At 38.2% G+C, this 8,021-nt stretch overlaps 1 long non-coding RNA gene across 1 annotated transcript; it reads left to right on the top strand.

The window, feature by feature from the left end:
- The first annotated feature begins 6,107 nt into the window (after nucleotides 1-6,107).
- On the top strand, nucleotides 6,108-6,775 carry LOC129942045 (uncharacterized). Its single transcript, XR_008780965.1, has 2 exons — nucleotides 6,108-6,382; nucleotides 6,449-6,775. It is a non-coding gene; the product is annotated as an uncharacterized LOC129942045 (long non-coding RNA).
- The last annotated feature ends 1,246 nt before the right edge of the window (nucleotides 6,776-8,021 follow it).

Raw genomic sequence — 8,021 nt, 5'->3', positions numbered from 1 at the left:
TCGGCCTGATTACCGAAGTGTATAGCCAGTGGGTTATTTTTGGGGAGAAGCCCCATTTTGATCCTATGGCCTTTTTACAAGTAAAAAGCGCTACAGTAGCCTTTTTGACTCTTTCATCAATATTTGCCTTCCAATTTAGTTTTTTGTCTAAAATGAGGCCCAAATATTTAGCTTGGTCGGAAAAGCTTAATGGTATTCCTTTAATCTTTGGTGGGCTAATCTGAGGAATTTTATATCTTCTCGAGAAGAGTATTAATTCTGTTTTGTGTGGGTTGACGTCCAATCCACATTGATTAGCCCATTTAGTTAGCCTGTTTAGGGCATTTTGTAGGAGTTCCGAGAGAACTTGGGGGTGCTTCCCAGATACGGATATCGCAACGTCATCAGCGTAGGCAATCACCTTGAAACCTTCTGTTTCCAATGTTGTAAGTAAGTCGTTTACTACCATGTTCCATAAAAGAGGCGAAAGGACTCCACCTTGGGGAGTGCCCCGATTCACCGATCTGGTGGTAGTAAAACTTCTCATGTTAGAAATTATTGTCCTGCTTTTGAGCATGAGACTTATAAGATCTATGAGTGACTTCTCTAATTTCAGCTTATCCATTGCTGTTGTGATCGCCTGGTAACTGACGTTGTTGAAAGCTCCTTCAATATCTAGGAACGCTACCAGGTTATATTCTTTGTATTCGAGGGAATGTTCAATAGTACGTACCAGTGAGTGAAGTGCTGATTCTACTGATTTTCCCTTAGAGTAAGCATGTTGAGCTGTGGAAATGAGACATGGTTTTAAATTATGTCTGATATAAATTTCAATCAATCTTTCCAAGGTTTTAAGAAGGAAGGATGATAGGCTGATTGGTCGTAGATCTTTAGGGTTAACGTGTGAGGGTTTCCCTGCTTTGGGAATGAAGACTACTTTTGCCATTCTCCAGGCTTTGGGAATATATCTCAACCTTACACAGCTTGTCAGAATGATTTCCAATGGTGGAATAATCATGTCTGAGCATTTTTGTAGTTCGGCCGGAATGATTCCATCTGGTCCTGGAGATTTATATGGATCAAAGCTGTCTATGGCCCATTGCAGTTTTTCCCGCGTTATTAGATCAACTAAATCGCTTGTAGAAGCTTGAGACTCTGATGTTAAGTCGTTGAGTATGTTAGAACTACCTGGAAAGTGGGTGTCTAATAACAGGTTAAGAGATTCTTCATCTGTGATAGTCCATGTGCCTGTTTCTGTCTTTAAAGCACTAGGTATTGTTGGACTTTTTGAGAGAATTTTCCTGAGTCTTGAGGCTTCTGAAGTATTTTCTATTTTACCACAAAAATTTCTCCAAGAAGACCTCTTACTCTTTCTTAATTCTTTTTTATATTGCTTTAGAGCTTGTTTGTATAAGTCCCAGTCAGAAGGAGATCTAGTGTACTTAGATCTGTTGAAGAGTTTACGACAGCTCTTTCTGAATGGTTCTAATTCTTTATGCCACCAATGAGGTTTCTTTTTACCCTTTAAAATGGTTACAGGGCATGAAGATCTCATTGATTCATTTAAGGCTTCGGTGAGATGATTTACAGAAAGGTCTAGTTCATCTTTACTGGAGGAGCTTTTAAGAAGGTTATGATTAAGCAGTTGTGCTAGTACCTCCCTATAACGCTCCCAGTTGGTATTCCGGTGATTTCGAAATCCCGTAGATGTATTTGCTACATCTTTGAGCTCAAACTGAATGTATTTGTGGTCAGAGAAGGAATTCTCTTTTGAGACATGCCAGTTTGAAATCATATTGTGGATCGAGTCAGAGGTAAGTGTAATATCAAGTACCTCTTTCCTATTCTTGGTTACAAATGTGGGTTCATTACCAATATTACTTATGAGTAGGTTAGTGCTTAGTAAATAATCAAATAAGTACTCACCTCTCTCATTTATATCAGAGCTACCCCATACCGTGTGATGGGCGTTAGCGTCTGAACCAATTAGGAGACCAACTTTTTTCGATTGCGCGTCCGCAATTGCCTTCCTCAAGGTGTTTCCTGGAATTGGGCTGTCGTGGCCAAGGTAGGAGGATATGAGCCAGTAGGTGGCTTTATCTGTTGTTAGGACAGCGGTGGTGGTGTCCTTGTCGCTGTAATTGGGGAGTAAAAATATGTTTAAGTCATTTTTTACTAACATGCATGACCTTGGTTCACCTTTCTCCGATGCATATAATATTTTATAGCCAGGAGTCCTGAGACCTCTGATGATGGAGTTTGAGACCCACGGCTCCTGTATTAAGACGATGTCTTCCTTGTTCTTATGCAGTCGGAGTATCAGGTTGTTTGTGGCCATGATGGCGTGATGGAGATTAATCTGTACTAATCGCAGCATTGCTACTATTAGTCAGATCAACCTCCACCACTGTTTTGTCGGCGTTTTCCTCGTCTGAGGAGGACCTAAGCAGGTCTTCCTCACTCTGGGTGATGCCTAAGGTGGCGTCTTCAGTCTCCATGTCGGAGTTACTGTCGACTTTAGTTTTAGCCTCCACGTCGGATGGCTTATTTGGGGCAGTGGATGTCGATGGTTCCACTTTTGGTGTTGCATCGACCTCCATTTTCGTTGCCAATAAATCGCTTCCCTCCGCTGAAGAGACTTCTGTGGGGGGCGTGTTTAGCGTATCTTCATCTTTTTTATAAATACGCATCATGATTTCATCGAAACCATACCTAATCACACCTTTGGTCGCGGCCAGTGGAGCCAGTGATTCCCTATTGATCAGCACGAGAGCCGATCTATAGTGACCCACTGTCTCCTTCTCAACCTTTGGTACTTTCCAGTCGTGAGTAGGCAGGTCCGGATTACTTGTTTTGATCAGTTTCATGATCATGTCTGGACAGTTGTGAAGAGCCGGGACCATTATACGTGCTCTTGGCCGGCAAGGAATATTCTCCCTTGCAACAACCTCGAGCTTGGCACCCGGCCAGACTTCTGGCAAGCCATTGACAGCAGCCCTGTATAGATCGAAAGATCTCTGATCACCACAGGCGATGAGTTTGATGCGATTTTGGTACCATCCTGCATCGGCTGTGTCTGGGAGAGGCCCCGGATTTTCCTCGATAACAGATAAAAATCTGAAACCGAGGTGAGCCTTGACCTCTGCCCAATGATCATGAGAGATGTTACCATCCACATGACTCCTGTCAATGACCGCGGCAATGATCTTACCTTTGAGCGCGTCGCTGAAGGAGAGATCTTTGTTGACGGCTGATGTGCTGTTGGAAAGCACCTTCTGCCTTTTTGGTTCGGGCTTGTCACCCTCGAAAGACCTATCTCGCTTTGACGTTGAGTCGCCGCAGGTCGGTTTAGCTTTTTTGCTAAGAAAGCCACTAGCCCACTCGAGTTTACGCGTTTGCTCTGGGGTTCTTTCCGCCGCCGGTATGACACCGACTGCGGCTAGAATCCTTTCGGCATTGCGTTGGTCTCGATTGGCCTGTGACTTCTTGGACTTCTTTTTGGCCGGCCCAGAACTATGTCCGTGTATCACAGATGTGGGTCCACCTCCAGATTTAATCGCTACCGATGCCAATCCGGGTGTGCCCTCACCCTTTGAGTCAATTCCACATGTCGCAGATTTTGTCTCTCCGGATGGGGTGTCCCTTTTTGGGGTCGCTTGCGACGTCCTAGCAGGAGCGGGGAAGAGGTGGGGTGTGGAATTTCCGCCATTGGGACTGCCGAGCGTCACAGCTGTTCCACTGACGGGTAATTCCTTTAAGTATATGTTGCGGCTAGTAGAGGGAGAAGGACTCTCGCCACTAGTTGCAACCACAGGGTTGACAACACGTTCACACACCTGATTTGGCTCGACAGCCTTTTCAGGTGATGTGACCGCATTGGCAGCCTTGGTGCGATTTTTTTGTTTAATAATTGTTTTGTTTGTTTGTTTATTTTTAATTTTTTTTCATTTTATTCCCACGAGTAAAGCGGAAAGACGGTCAGCCCCGGCAGAGCCGCTTGCCGGGGTAAGGCAGAAATATGACGGACCTTGCCACAGCATCCGAAAGAGCTCGTTAACGGCTGGTTTATCCCCCAGCCTTTCATTCTTCGGCACGGTTTTCGTACTAGTACGCTCACACCACCACTGAAATTAGGAACCTCTAAACTATGATTAAATTGGGTTTCCGAACGTTGCACTATTGAGGAGTTACAACAATTCAGCGATCCAACTCAACCTTAGCTAATCACCATCCTGCCAAAAACGCACAGGACTACTGTGGTGATCATTGCCCGCCTGGCACCCACTTGGAGGGTTTGAATGAGGATTTTGCCGGCTGAAAAGTCATTTTAGTTCAGTAACTATGTACTGTAACGCTTGGTAAAACTTTTTTTCGATTTTTCTAGAATTTTGTCAAATATTTTGAAATAACAACATATTTTTGAATGAGGCTTTGATTTATTATGCTGTTCAAATGGTTTTATGATACAAAAAGAATTTTGAGATTATTCTAAAATGGTCACGGGAACAAAAAGTGACTATACCGAAAAATGTGTTTTTTAGGTGTCTGCCTATTTTTTAAGGTTTAAAGAAAATTACTCTATTGGTGCAGTTTTTTGTTTTTTGTATTGCTCCTCAAAAATGTGTTTTATTTATTTAGTACTTGTTGGACCTCCTCTTGCTTTTATTACGGCTGCACATCGGCGAGACATTGAATGAGGTAGGTTTTTCCTTCTGGATGGAGGTATCATGTTCCAGGTCCGGATAAATAGTATTTTTAAGTTTATCAACTGACTCTGGGCGCTTCTTTGAAACCTCAAGTTTCAAGATAGATCAAATATTCTCAATTGGATTGAGATCTGGACTGTAGTAAGGCCAACTTAGATATTATTTTCTTTAAAGTACTTTTTAACGTTAAAAAAAAATACAAATATTATTTTTAGTCATAAAAGTTTAAGTTTTTTTTAAAGTTTAATATTAGTCAGTCAAAAACCTCTAGCACCGTGGGCTTCAATATGTTTTTCCGGACTCGAAAATAAACTTTTGCAATCGGTTTACTAGCCTCAATGTGTTCCCAAAAATTATTCATCAGTTATAAGCGATAATTCCATAAATATAGGCAGCTTAAACTTAAGCTGCAAAGATGTTGAGTCAGCTCTAAGGGATCTCAATGATGATAGTCAACCGGGACCTGATGGCATTCCACCAATTGTATTGAAAAACTGTGCTGTTGCCCTTTCAGGTCAATTAACTCTACTGTTCAATGTTTCTCTCGAAAAGGGCCTTTTTCTTGAATATTAGAAAATTTCCTATATTATTACTATCCATAAATCTGGCTCTAAACATGATTTTTCTATTTACCGTCCTATAAGTAAATCGTCTACGATTCCCAAACAATTTTCGAGAAAATAGTTTATGAAAAACTAAGCTTTATTCTTAAAGAAACGAATGCGCTATCTCAGCATGGATTTTTAGCTGGAAGATCCACTATCTGTAGAAATCTCGAAAATGGTTTTCAAACCGATGTAGTCTTTACGGACTTTTCAAAGCCTTTCAATAAGGTCAACCATTTTATATTATTGAAACAGATGGAATCTATCGGATTCCATTTAAATAGTTTAAAATGTTTTGCGTCGTATATCATAGGTAGAACACAGTTTGTCCGCTTTAATGATTTATTTTATGAAGTAATTCATGTAACCTCTGGTGTTCCTCAAGGAAGTCACTTGGCACCACTTCTATTCCTGACAACGACATACCAATGGTTATCAACAATTATCTCTGCCTAATGTTTGCGGATGATATCAAAATTTTCCGCTGTATCAAATCGTTGGACGATTGTCGGTGCGCTGCTCACCAGTTTTTCCTAAATGTTTCTAAATGCCAATCTTTATCTTTCTCTCGTAGTCTTTGTCCTATTTTTTTTGAATACGAAATAAATAAAACACAACTTACTAAGCTTAGAGAAAAGTAAGACCTAAATGTAATATTTGATTACAAACTAAACTTCAACTCCCACATTGATTTTGTGGAAAATTTCATAGTTTTTTAGATTTTTGGCCATTTTGAGTTCAGCGCTCTTGGTCAAACATTTTGGTTATTAATTAGACCAACAATATAAAAAAGTAGATTATAAGTCAGGACCAAAAATACTCCATTTACCAAGATCGGAATCTTTCGTACGTTTCACTCTCCCAAACCCGTTTGTTTACATTGTTGTATTTGTAATTTTGACAATTAGTCCATGAATAGATGTGAAAACAAACAAAAAAAAAACGATGCCGTGGGCTAGCGGCACTTTGCAAAGCAAAAACAAAATGGGGTGGTTAATAAGTTTGTTTTCATATTTTTCTTTTTACTTTTTTCGATGAAAAACTCAGTTTTAAGTTTTAGTTTTGCAGTCATTTTGTTGATAGCGAACCAATGTAATTTTTTTCTTGAAAAAAGCATGTTCAACACCAGTTAAATATAATTTATTCACTCATTTACAGCAATCACTACGAAATTGTTCAAATTTCATAACTAACTTCGGATTATCGTATCAAAAATGCGTTCGAAGAACCATCAAGTTAAGGGTGCGAGCGCAATTTATTGAATTCAAATTTTGTTTGCAAGTATTTAAAATCTGTATCAATTTAATTAATTCAAGTATATTTATAGTTTGTTTTTGATGATTTAAGCTTGCAACTATTTTTCAATTCCATTTCATTCCTTAAAAATGTTAAGTTACCAAAGTTCAAGTTTACTTATTATTGTTTGAAGGGTATGTTTAATAAAAATGCTGCTAATAATGAAAACAAATTATTGAGTTTTACGTACATATATGTTTTTGTTTTTCTTAATATAATAAATACTATTGTAGATTACTTTTTTTAAAATGCAGAACATAGAAGAAAGTATACATAAACAATAGTTTTCAGACATAAAGCAGAGGTTAGCTTAGAAAAATATTTTTGAGAAAGCCAATAATATTTAAGGTAATTAATATAATAAAATTTAAGGTATTTATTGCACTCATTTAGTTGGTATTGTGTTTAACCATATTGCCTATTTTTTTCCTTAAAAATGCTTTACACAAAGCAACTTATTTTTAAAACATGGTTCCCTCAGATTTGTATTCCAAAATCTAACTACAAACAAAATTCTAACTCTAACATAGTCCCTCAAAAAGAAATTTTCAGAAATATTCCTGCAACAAACAAAACTAAAATTTGGTCGTGCAATTATCGAACTGCTTAAATGATGAAAATACTAATTTAATTGAGGAATCTAAACTAGCTAAAGTTGGCAATGGAACTTCACAAGTAGCATTGTCTGTACAAAGAAATTTTGAGGCATCCGCCTATTGTTTCCACCTGAACTTTTAACGTCGCCAAAAAAATGTTCTAAGCCAACTACACCTGAAAAAATTGTCTGTTTTGTCGTTTTACAAAGTATTGTGTTATACTTTTGTCCATTTCCATCTATACTTAACCAGTTCCAGCTCATATTGCGTTCGCAAATAATTTAAGTAAATAAAAACCAGCACTAATAAATCATTATTTATGTATTTGGTCAATCTTATTTTATATACATTAACAACATTTATTTGGATTGAAATTAAAGAGCTACACAAATCTTTCAATTTAAGACCTCGTCAGCACTTCAGATTCTGTTGGTTAGGATTGTTTAGTTTTTGAACGAGGCCATAAAACATTCTAAAAAAAGCATTTAGATGTGCCAGCAGACTATAATGAAGCATTTTGATGGGCCGGAACACTAAATGTGAGAATGTGTTTGGTTTTTGCATCATTTCACGCACACTTTCTCACATTTAGTGTGTACTTAGCTTGTAGGCAAACCGAAATGTCAGTCTGAGATTCCGATCTTGGTAATGGAGTATTTTTGGTCAGGACTATACCAGATTCAACGCAACGTTAATAAAATACAATTGTTTCAATTGAATAAGAGAAACATTAAAGGCTGATGAAATGTTTGACTGTTAACAGTCGAACTCTTTGTTCCGAACACCAATTATTTTAATAAATATGATTTAAAATCATGAAAATAATATTTTTATTTTTA

Source organism: Eupeodes corollae, chromosome 1 (assembly GCF_945859685.1).
Source record: "Eupeodes corollae chromosome 1, idEupCoro1.1, whole genome shotgun sequence".
NCBI lineage: Eukaryota > Metazoa > Arthropoda > Insecta > Diptera > Syrphidae > Eupeodes > Eupeodes corollae.
This window is presented reverse-complemented; position numbering and strand designations above follow the sequence as displayed.